At 35.5% G+C, this 12,934-nt stretch overlaps 1 pseudogene; it reads right to left on the reverse strand.

Moving 5' to 3' along the window:
- The window catches only part of LOC127635137 (piezo-type mechanosensitive ion channel component 2-like), a 164,722-nt pseudogene that overhangs the window by 110,179 nt on the left and 41,609 nt on the right, over positions 1–12,934 (reverse strand).

The raw sequence follows: 12,934 nt of genomic DNA on the forward strand, positions 1-12,934 counted from the left end.
CAGACTAAATGAATTGCAGAAATGTAATACTTAGGGTTAGGTAAACAAATGCTGCCTTGTAAGCTCTGTAAAAATGAGTAAAACAGGCAAGTGTCTGCAATAAGACAAAAATTCAAATTCTAAGTAAATCTATGGAGCTTTTTGAATAATTTTGGCGCAGATTCGGTTCAGGTCTGGTCATAACAAATATTGTGTCAGTCAGGGACTAAAAACTTAATTTTTTCATTTCAGTTCATTCTGAGCAAAAACTGTATTTTCTGTATAAGTTCTGCAGCCTCCTTCCCAAATGGTAACCGGTTAGAACTAAATAAACCCTAGCCCTAACCCTACAAAATAAAAGAACGGTTAATAACTTTATTTTTAAAATGACAGTACTCCGCACTAAAGGGTGGGTGAAATACCAATTGCAGTGTTGCAAGATCTCACAAGAGAAACAAGCAACCTAGTTTGAAAAAAACAGCGAAAATAAGCAATCTTTTTTTCTGTGTGGTGGACTTATCAGCATAGAAATCATAACAAGTAGTTAATTAACAGTTAAGCATAATTTCAAGTACAGATTTGCTTCTGAGTTAAAAAAGTATTAATGCATCATACCTAACAATAATTCAGTGAAGACTTGGAAACTATTGAGAATAATAATAATGTTTTCCTTGTATCTATATTAGATGTGCATTTATATTTAATAAATATACATAGTTGTAAAAAATTCTTCATTCACAGAATGCAACATCCGCAAAAATTAACCACGGTACCAGCATTTAAAAAAAATGTCACTCCGAAACGATCAATTTGTTCAAGTTTTCGTTTTTTCTGTTCAGCATAAAAAAAAAAAACATTGATTCCTTGAACCGCTTTTAATCCGTTGAGTCAATAAAGGTGTTATGGAGCAATAAGACATTAGTAACTCCAGATTTTTACAGCTGAGTCCAGCAGTGACCATGGAGAATTCAAGCACTCCTCGTCTCAGGGTGAAAGTTTATTGAGTTGAACCTGTGTGTCTGTGATCTCTCTCTCTCTCTCTCTCTCGCTCTCTCTCTCTCTCTCTCTCTCTCTCTCTCTGCAGTCATTTACCATTGATATTTTTGGCAGTGTATGGGCCCTTCATCATTTAGGATCACTGGGCTCAGTGTGAGTTCAGAAGCATGGCCATTTTCAGAAAACTCCAAATGAAACAGCTCTGTTAGTAATGCAAGTTATAGGCCAATAAAGGGGTTGAGAAGGTTTTTGATTTATTTATAATGCTGCATAAACATATATTTTTTTTTTAAAGAGGAAGGATTGAGGATGAAGGATGTTGGTTCTCTATCAAAACACAATGGCATTACGGTACAGTAGGAAAGTGAGAAGAGTCTAAGATCGGTTAGGCTTAGTTATGCTATCACTGCATATTAAACTGGGATATTACAACAGATATTAACATGACAAAAATGACAAGAATTAATTAAAAGAATTCATTCAAATTAAAATTAATTTGTTAGAAGTTCACTTTTGCTAACTTTGGAACAAATTCCCCCTGTTTAAAGTGACTGTGGAAATGACTGAGGTAGAAAATGAGGTCTAAAACAACACAGAATATAGCGTCCGTAACATGAGCAAGTCTAAAATCACAGTCAAATGAGTCACATGTCTCATTTTGATTAAACGCAGACTTCATTAATTCAAAAGAGCAGATCTAAAGTCATATTCAAAATATCAGAGGTAATGAGAGTGGATCATTTCAGCTCCCGCTGGATTTCAATGAAATATTATGTATCAGACCTCGCACACAGGCTGTTTCCGTAGCACACTATAACTCCATTTTTTTAAATGTTAGGGAACAGAATCAAGTCTAAAAGCTTCCTCATCACAGAGCAAACCATTTTGAGTCGACAAGAAAAACAGTCCCTCTTTTTCTTTAAAAAATGCACAAATCTGGGTTACAGTGAGTCACTTATGGACCCATTTTCTTCAGAGAGTTTAAAGGCAGAGATGTGAAGCTTATAATTCAAATGTATGAATTGAATTGGAATTTAAAAAGCATTCTCAATTTAATTCTAAATGACACTTAACCCTAATACTGTATGTTGTAAGCAAGGTGAGCAATGACTGCACGACCCTCCATTGTCAATGGAGAAAAACATGTCACAACTAACATAGTTAGTCGTAGTTGCTGTAAATTAATAAATGAACAAAAATAAATGAAAATAAGTTTTTTTCAGAAGGGTGAACGTTGTACAAGCGCAAAGGTTTAAGTAGAACGCGGTGAAATGAGATGTCAGACCACCACAGACACAGCACAGGCTAACAGGCCTCTAAACACTCAAGCGAACATGTTCATTTATCTGCAACTCTTATGTTCTTAAGGTTAACATGCTGTCATACAAAACACTTTCACCATGACTATGAAGACCACAGGCTTATAAATAATAGTACCGTGACTCATAAGTCAAGCACTGCAATTCAAGGAGACCCTTGATGTGTCCCAAACAAGCTAAAGTGGTAAGGAGATTACTGAGCATGTGTTCAAACAGAACATTAAATGTTGTGTTAAATCTACATTATTGTTTTTGTGAGAATGTAAAGTATGGTTAGTTACAATACCCCTTTTTAAACAATTGTTATTATGAAAAATGGATGATATATGAATACATTTAGCAGTTAGACACATTTATTACACGGCTCTCTGGAATACTCCATTATAATTGGTTAATGGCGCCATCTAGTGGTCTGATATTGCTCAGTAGCAACCGCACATCTGGGTTCTGCGAGCCATCTCTTCTCCTTCTTGGATCACTGTGCAATCTCTACATATCAGCTTATAAAAGTATTTCAATGCAAATCAATGTTTCATGTGTATTTATTTGTTTGTATAATAATGAAGAGTCGTTTATTAGCAACGTTTATTAACTACAAAATAAACACAAAGATGTAAGCTGTTCGGTGATTTCTTGTCACATTATTACATAATTTTAATGCAAATCAATATTTTATGTCCATTTATTTTTTATTTGGTTAGTAGCTGTGTAATAAGTGGGATAATGTACAGTCAGCCAGTTGTTGTCGCAAAATAAACCCCTTCAGGCTGATATAAGTGCCTTTCCGCTACGAGTCATGGTCCTGATCACTCTGTCAGGGTTTATTGCATGCGATAACATCTGACTGACTGTACATGATCCCGTCCTTTAAATTTAATCTTTCTCTTCCTGGCAAAAAAATTACACAAAATATTGATCATATGGGTGTATAAAATCTCCAATTACCTGTCCAAAAACCTGCCTTCAACAAGCAATAGCATTTAACAAATCATACGGACAAGCTTTGGTAATGCCCCACCCCAACTTCCTGTTTCTAAAAAATATGTCAATGGGGGTGCATTAATCAAAACCCTTTCATTGTGTTTTTAAATGTAAGAAAGAGATCAGTCATAATCACCCATATAAAATGTTGTGAAGACAGATATATGTTGAAGACTGAACCTTAATTTCACACCATTGGATCGCTTGCCTCCATTAATGCATTAACACCTACTGATAATCATATCCAAATCACCTGAGAAATCTAAACGCTTAACAGCTGTTGCTGCCAAGCAAAGTCTGCCAAGGTTTTATGATCATTACAATGGTTTACTGTTATGAAAATGTTTTACAGGTCTGCTCATGCCACACTATTTTCAGGCAGTTAGCCTATTTAGAGGACGTTCTAGTAGCACCCAAAAGGGCAAATCAAATGACGTTTGGTTCCAAATCTTCAACAAAATGCTTGGCAATAATTTATTTGTTTATTTATTAATAATTTAAGATATCTATTCCCATATTAGAGTAGAGTGAAGAAAAATCACATTGCTTAATAATTTGGTGAGTTTAAGCAAATGGAGGCCTGGGATCATTTAATTTTTTCAACAATGGGAACTTTAATATCCCAGGAGTTTTAAGTAATTTTCATTCAAATTAATAGATTTTAACATTTTCTTTTTGTTATTTGTCACATGAAAACTCGAAAATCTTGAAATCTTTTTCTAGTTTTTTTGCTGCTTTTCCAATACCTTTTATGAATATATTTTTATTGGTTTAGCATTAAATGCATTTACATGCATATTCTTACACCAATTATGCTCAATATTACCTCCTGCCCATAAAATTAAATCAACATCAAATCATATTTTATGTGATAATATGTAACCTAGGTTAGAATAGAATATTAAGAACTATATATCAAACGTTATAAAGAGAAAAGAAGGACACTTTTTGCTCTCACATTTTTATTTAAAAATTTATTCACATCATATTTAATTTCAATGCAATTTTGTCAGAAATTTCCCTCAGCATTTTCCATAATTTCCACCATGATCATTTTGCCCCTAACCATTTTTTTTAAATGTTGTGTAATTGTTTACAAAGCAGAGCATACTTGAAATACCAGATGTGTAATACGTAAAGTAAACAAGGAAAAGTCAAGGTAAATATCACTTGTTAATAGAATACTTTTAATTTCTGTAATTATTTATCAAGCTGCAATTGTGTGTATTAATGCTGCCTTCATGTGCTATTGGAATTATCGTAAATATGAGTTTCCCACTCGGAAGTTGCATTCGAATGACCCCTCAAGTCGTCATTACGACTGGGAAACTCCGAGATGGGAGGAGTTCTAAACTTTCAACATGGTGGAGGAGAGTACAGATTCTGTTTTGCATGACAGGTCTTGTCAATTTTTCTAAATTCGTTAATTTTCCTAAATACAGCTAATTGTTAACGCTTACCATTTTGGTCATATTCATTTATGTATTTCAGCAACTATTCTATGCATGTTGTACATTTTACACCATGAAAATAGCTTGTATTTGACCACAATTCCATTATCTGAGTAATATGTATTATGGTGTCAAAATAAAAGTTCCTGGCGTCGTCAATGTTTCCTGTTCTTTCCGACAACAAAGGACTTGAACACGACATACTCATAATTACCACTTCAGATTTGGGAAGTAGGATATTTCCGATAGCACATGAAGGCAGCAAAATTATGCAAAAATTCTTGCAATGAAACTAGCCTTAGCAAGACAAAGGAGCCAGCATTTTAATTAAAAAATTAAAAAATGTAATTTCCACCACAGAATGAAAGGTGATTTGAGATGTGGCGGAAATGACAATTATTTATGACAATTTGTAAGTTTGTAAAGTGCGATTTAAGGGAGTTTAATTTCTACACATGACCAACAGTGCCCATAATTAAAGAAACATCCATGCATTGAAACTATTGTGACGTGTACCAGGAATCTTTTAAAGCAGGACTGAATATAAGCTCTGCTGCAGTAAGGCAATACTGGCACAGGAAGGGCAAATTGTCACGTTATTTTTGTGTTTTCCCCCCATGGACTCTTATTTTGAAGATCTGTGTTCCCAGGTGTGTCTCATTTACCTTGTTAGTCTGTGTATATATGAACCCTCATGTTCTTTGTACATTGGTCGGTTCTTGTTAGTATGTAGTGCCTTAGTAGCCAGCAAATGCTGTTGTGTTTGTGTTACCTTCTCCTTCATATGATTCCTTCATCATTGTATCCCTTAATTTTGTTTATAATTAAAGTTCTGCATTTGGATCCTCATACTCTCGCCTCTTCCCTTCAAAACCCTGATACAAATATGGACCAGATGTGTTTGTTATTTAGTGGTGGAGGCGAAAGTCTGTTCTATTGGCATGATCGCGTCAGCAAGCCGTTTGGGAAACAGTTTCTTATTATTTTATTTTCTTTTCTGCGCCACTTCATCCATTTCAGACAGACTGAATGGGTTTTAGAGTTTGTATGCGGTATTTAATAGCAAAAACATTGGGCGGATCTTTATTATTTGAAAGGTCCGACAAAAGAGAATCCATATCCAACTCAGACCATTGCTCGAGCCAAATCCCAAATGCTCGCTGTTGTCCTGAATTCTTACATTTCATCATCTTAATCGTATTTGAAGGCAGTATTGTCTGCCAAATTGAAAGGTTGAGCTGGTTTGCTCGTTCAAAAAGCCCCTTGGCTCCATTGGACGAGAGATATTAGAATTGACAAGTTGGCTCCTTTTTGTGAACATAAGTTAGGAAGGTTTTAAAAGCATTTACAAAGGAACTATCCATCGATATGGTCATTGATCTTTTAACCACAGCTTACAGACAATGCATCAGCAATGACGACAATGGAACCTCAGTCAGTTGCCTAGTAATCCTATCATATCCCCAAAAAGCTTTTAGAGACTAAGACAGATAGAAAAACATATATCTGATATTCAGGCCAGAGAACACTGAGCAGGACAGATCCTCAATCAGATGAGATATAAAACGTTACTCCTATGGGAGTTCATCTCCTGTTGTAATTGACATAATTGATTTGAATCGATTCATTCCTAGACTGCAATTACTTTAAGTCAGGAAGCAACTAAACCAGTCTAGATCCTAAAGGTATAATTTAATGTCTAATATTTGTTCAGTTCTCTTAAAAAGTAAGGTTCTTCATTGGTTTTTGGTACAGCAAATAACTTTCTTCTTATCAAGAATCATTTGATGGCTTTTGAGTTGGTCCTTTGGAGGATAAAGAAGCTCTTCATGTTACATTAGAGGTTCATCAAATCAGTGTATGGGATTCAAGGTTCTAAGCACTAGAGCTCTTTTTATAGTCCATCACGAAAATCACATGTTAGAAAACCTTAAGTAATAAGAAGAAAAGTAACAGCACATCTCTCCTCGATAAGACTGATTTGAGATATCATTCTAGTCCGTAGCACAAACAGTGAGGGACGAGTTGCACGCCATAGTTTAATACTTAGCGTTAACCTGAAATCCCTAATAAGTTGACTCTACTCAATTGATTGAGTAGACTCAATCTACCAATTAAAATGAGTAATGGCATCTACAAGACTTGTGTAATTAAGTTCACTTAGCTTGAGGTTCACATTGGATGAACTTAACTTTTCAAGTTAACGTAACTAGATGCAAGTGGACTTAGCTCAGTTTTGATATTTATATGTAATTTCAACTTAATCATCTTAATTGAATGGACTCAAGTTTAGGTTATACAATAACAGCTTAAATAGGTCTATCACCAGACAAACGTATTTCTCAACAGAAATGCATACATACATGTACATGCATAAGGAGAACTAAAATGTAGTAAACCGGTGTCCAACTTGACCAAAATAGACACAGCTCAACCTAATGGGGACATCACACGAAACAACTATTTGCAACAAAGCAACATAAATAATACAACAAAAAAGCTACAACCACTATGAATGCTTAATAACAACTATTTAAATGCCCCCATATGTCCCCTTTGACCAAGAAAATAATTAAATAATTCAAGCCCAAGGCATTGTGGGTATTCCCCATAGCCTCAATTTTGAACCCAACAGTTTGAGTAATAAACACTTTTAAAATCTATACATTTTTAAGAAAACTAAGTTCAAAGATGTGAGAACTTGATTTTTCCAGTAATGACAGCATAAGGGTTTACAGCACATGGGTTTGATCAAATCCCTAACCATATGTGTAAGGAATAGTAACAATGACACTTGACTAAACAAACACCACTAAATATGTGTTTAATGTGTGCTTAGTGTCATTTGTGTGCGAGATCTTTAATTTCACCAACCAAAACTGGCATTTCAGAACTATTTTAAGACCGAAGGCAAAGACAACAATGCTCTTACAAAAGTCTACAGTTAGACAAAACAATTCTGAGAGATGTATTCCACACTTAGAGCAATTTAAAACAAAAATGTTTATAAAGATGTTTATTTTTCCCAGATGTATCAGTTACTGTTTAGTTCAGCATTTGGTATCCAAGTTTACATATCGAGAGACTGGAGTCATATTGGGAAAAATATTATCTGACCTTTTACTGGCATAAACAATCAGGACCCAACACATTTTTGTTGGGAGTCATTATGAATGCTGAATACAAATGGCTGCCATTTATTTAAGAAATGTAAGAAAACATTAAACAATGTAAAATGAATTAAAAACGAATCCACTCTGTATAGACTCAATTTCCCTTGGTAATGTAAGAGTCATTAATTGGACTACATGTCCAATGCATGAACATTTCCTACTTAAAACATGCTAGATATATTACACTGTCAGTTCATCAAGGTTACATATACTCTGGTTTGGTGCCATGAACTTATCCAGCTCTATTTTACAACAGTGTACTACAGCTCACTTTTTGGCCGCAGGTGTAAAGATTGCAAAAATGTGGAACTAGCACAGTCGAAATGAAATGGACAGCAGGTAATCTTATAGTACATCAATTCTACATCAAAAACAGCTGTTCTTCCTCTTGCCCTAGGATTCCAATCACTCATTTATGATGTCATTTTAAGGTGATTTGTATACAGAAGCTTTAGCCAGCAAAAGAGTGAGAGAGAGAGAGAGAGAGAGAGAGAGAGAGAGAGAGAGAGAGAGAGAGAGAGAGAGAGAGAGAGAGAGAGAGAAAACAGCTTGTCATTAACAATTTAGAATCTTGTCACAACTGAGATATGTGTTGCAGTACAGCTGTGTTTATGAGTGGGATTGAAAGACTCCCAACAGAGAAAGTTTGTTCAGTCAGAGAGTGAGTTTGTGAGATAGAACGGGTCTTAAACTCACTTGGTCATCAATGAACAAAGGTGTTCACAGTGCTAGAACTAGCGGGACTGTTGCCTGGGGGACACTTGAAAGTATTACAGATATGATGGATGCTAAACATTCCAAACATTTTCTACATTTTATTTACATTTCCCTAAAGAAATTTCTTATTGCGGTGCTTAAACCTGATTTGAGTTTTATATAATGTGTAAAAAAAATACAAAAATTAAATAGACATATTTAGTGTTTTTTATTATATTATTGTTGCCACTTTATTAAATCATTGAAAGTTCACTCAGGAACTTTTGTCTTTGTGTCATCTTGGACTTGCACTGACACCTAGAGGCTTGGATGATGCATCATTTTAAATCAATAGTTTTCGGTTTCAGATGCCATTGTAGAAATGTAGTATTCACAATCAGACATGATGACTTTAATCAACGAGTGAATGTGTCACATAACAGGACGGTTACTGAGATTAAGTGAGTAGTATTTGGCTGATGATCATGATCACTCAGGAAATCAACACGTTGCTTCTGATTGTTCATGTACCCTGAAATCAACCCCATTCTGCCAAATTACTGACAAGCGTCATACCCCAACAGACATTTCAGCATCAGTTCAAACATGCTAACATTTACCTGTGGCGCTTCAAATCTCCAAGTCACAGGTTTGGTCCCATTAAAACTAGGTTTACTGTACATAAACAACAGTGAGCGTGATTCAGAGGTTGCATTTTCACTTTAAAATGACATTTTTACTACAATGATGGTTAGTTTTAGGGTTGGGGTTTAAGTTAAGGAGTAGAGTTAATAAAATGTAAGTTCCTGTTGACTGCATTTCATCATTTACAGCTAGTCATTTCACCTTAACAACAGTTCCAGCTTCGGCCACTGGTGGAAGTGTTTAGAATTTCGGCAAGCACAAAACGACTTCAGCATCAGAACTTTCAACCTACTGTTGCCGAAATCACAGTATGATCAGTCTGAAATGTTGCAGCTTTGTGCAATAATATAGAATTGATGTGTGGTCACATGCTTAAATCAACTATTTTACAAACGCTTCAAACATGACTTTTTCAAATCGGAACTATCCCATATAAAAACGCCTAGTAGATCATCGACACTGATGCAAAAATTCAACTAGTTCCAATATCAAAATTTGATTGGTATTTACTGTAACTGCCCAATGTAAGAAACTGTGAATCACTGACCACCAAACTTCCTGAGGAAGCGAGGTGAGGCTGGGCTTTGGAGGGCCATGTGGGTCGGGGTGCCTCTCTGAAGACCTCTCCATTCAGCTCTGTTTCCTCAGGAAACCATCTCGCCCCCTGCGTCCCCTCAAGAGGACAAATTGTCCATTTGTACTTTGTCCTGTGGGACTGAACTTATACTTCTCTTTCTCTTGGGATAAATCAGGTTGCTATATTCTCAATTCTTATCCATATTTGACTCATAATCAGAACTTAAAGCCGAGATGTCATTTTTTCGATGTTATAATACATGTATGACCACCCCCCTTATGGAAGATAAGGAATTGTTAAGCAGAATAACAGACTCAGTCGCCACTCCCAGAACAAAGAAGGTCATACAGGTTTGGAAAAAGATAAGGCTGACTATATTATGACATAATTTTTGGATGAACTCTGATAACTCAGAGCTTTCAGAATAAAATTTTTTTTATTTTAAGACTCTATTTGCTTTGTAACTCAATATATTAAGATCCCAGCATGGCCTGATTAAAATGTGTAGCCTAAATCAAGAACCATAGACAATATATGAGCTGTAATAAAACACCTGATGTGCTAAAAAAAGCTGTCAGATATTACAAAATCCAACTTCAGCATCATATCTCCCTTGATAATGCTCAGCTGAGATCAACCCAATTGCATATCAACACCTTAGAACAATCCTGGCTAAGGAGAGGTAAAGGCGCTGTAATTAATAGGCCACATCTGGTTGTGATGACGCAAAGGCCAACTGAGGTACTCTAGCAGGGTCTGACTCACCCCTTATGTGGACGGCCTAAACAAAACAAGCATGCTCACTGCAAGACTATGAACTGAACAAAGACAAGGACTCTTTCGTTCTACAGTCCCGCAAAGCTCCACACCATTCAGGTTGGAGGGATCTTAGTGGATCATCAGTGGATAAATATAGGATCATCAGCTCTGAAATGTTATCTACTTAACTTCACACAGAAGTACACTTTGGTGTCATGAAAGTCTGAATGTCATAGTTTGTAAAAGCATGAAATGTTTGCATTTGTCATATTATATCACTATATAGTTATTTTGGCTGCGAATTAGACAAAAATATACATTGTGAAACAATTATTGCATATTAAATAACCATATGGTTATTTCCCAGTCCCGGTCCTTTTTTTCACTTTCAAGCTTTCAATTGAGTAAACGATGACAGAACCTTCCTTTTTGGGTGAACTATCCCTTTAAACATGGTCAATGTCATTTCATTAGTGACCTAAAATTATTGCACATTTTTAATATTTCCCATTTGGTTCTTTGATTCACTTTTTTTCCAAATCCTCAAACTTTCTGTTAAATTCCAGGTTTAAATTTGATTTTGAATCATAATTTTTTCAATGTAGTCTCTGATGTCAAGAGTCCACTATATATACTATATTAATATATGTAATATATGTATTATAATGGTATAACAAAATCTCAAACAGTTGACACATTTCTACTGTCACACAATCTTTATATCGTCGCTGTCCGATGAAAAAACACGTATCTCCACTTTTGGCAATTTTGACTTTTTACCATAGATGGAATGCATGGAATGACCTCTTCCTACTGCTTGACTTGTGCATTGAAATGACCAATGAAAAGATGTTAAATCTGTTTAACAACTATCTCCACTGGCCTTGAGAAGTGTCCATCAAAACCGTCTATGTCCCACCCTTATGTTTTGAAGAGTGTCAAATAATTTACCTCAGCTGTCCGGATGAAGTGTAGTGAAGAGATTGCCTACATTGCACTGACTCTGTGGTTTCCCTGACAACCAAAGCCGTTCATGCATGCACAATGTCAGGTGGCTTTAATAAGTAGACTATACCAGCCATATATGGTTGCCAGATTACCATCTTCGCTATGTATTGGACCTGGAAAACGTGTCTCGAAACAAAACTGTCCACTCAACAACCAGACTAGAAACCCTAGTCATGAAACTGATTTTGATCTAAAATAGTAAGCGAAAGCTCAGATTATATTCAAAAATGAAAGCAATCGATATTCTACAAACTGAGTTCTGGGAACATGAACAGTTAGACTCAAGTCAATAACTGCACAAGTGCCATTGGAACCCATGATAAGAAAACCACGTATGCCCACATTCGCTAACAAAATCCATGTAAGTCCAATGAAAATATCGAACAGTTCACTAACAGATGTGTAATTATAGAATTCTATTCATGGTGCTAAAGGTGACAAATTATGTTATTTTCAATTCACTTTGTAAGATTGTTTATGAGAAAAAGAGTTTTTCCATGCTCTTGAAAACATTTTTGAAAACTTCCTTTCATCAGACATTGAGGATATACAATCATAACGCCTAGGCTTAATCTAACCCTATATTTTGAATAATTTTAAAAGAATCACTATGACGTCCTATGCTGGAGATGTGCCGAGAAGTAAAGAGGGTTAGTGACAGGAAAGCAGCTGCTGAGATGGAAATGTCTTAATCTGTGCAGCGGCGGGGCAGTCAGTTTACAGGGTGAACTCTTGACCTTCAGTCACTGGCCTCTCTCAGTGTAGGCTGATTCTGCAGCCGCTGAGCACCTTGTGTAAAAGATCACTGCTATTCCCAGTAAACAGCTGTCTTTGAATGAGAACCATGTGTGACAAGGTGATGGCTCAAATGCTCCACCTACATACTTTTTTGTGAGACTTTAAGCAGAAAATAAGTAAAACGGCAAACTTGTAATTCTGTGAAACTTTTAATGTCATGTGATAGCCACAGATCCCATTTCAATTTAGAGGGAACTGTAACATTTTAAGTTTTCTGAAAAGGTTTTCCTTAACACTGCTGCTTTCTCATTAAATAATGAATTCTCTCTCATTATCTATTTTTAGAATATATGATGTTCTGTAAATAATACTATTCCTAATAAGTATGTATGTCTGTTTATCATTAAAAATTTCTAAACACCTTTAAAACAAGATACGTTTTTGCAAAGAAAAATTGTATTCGATATTAAGACTTTTTTTTTCAGAGAATATATCAAAGAGATAGTTCACCCAAAATATCTCAGCTCTGTAGGTGCATACAATGCAAGTGAATGGTGGTCAGAACTTTTAAACTCCAAAAATCACATAAAGCAAACAAAAGTAATCCATAAT

Source organism: Xyrauchen texanus, chromosome 42 (genome assembly GCF_025860055.1).
Source record: "Xyrauchen texanus isolate HMW12.3.18 chromosome 42, RBS_HiC_50CHRs, whole genome shotgun sequence".
Classification (NCBI taxonomy): Eukaryota; Metazoa; Chordata; class Actinopteri; order Cypriniformes; family Catostomidae; genus Xyrauchen; species Xyrauchen texanus.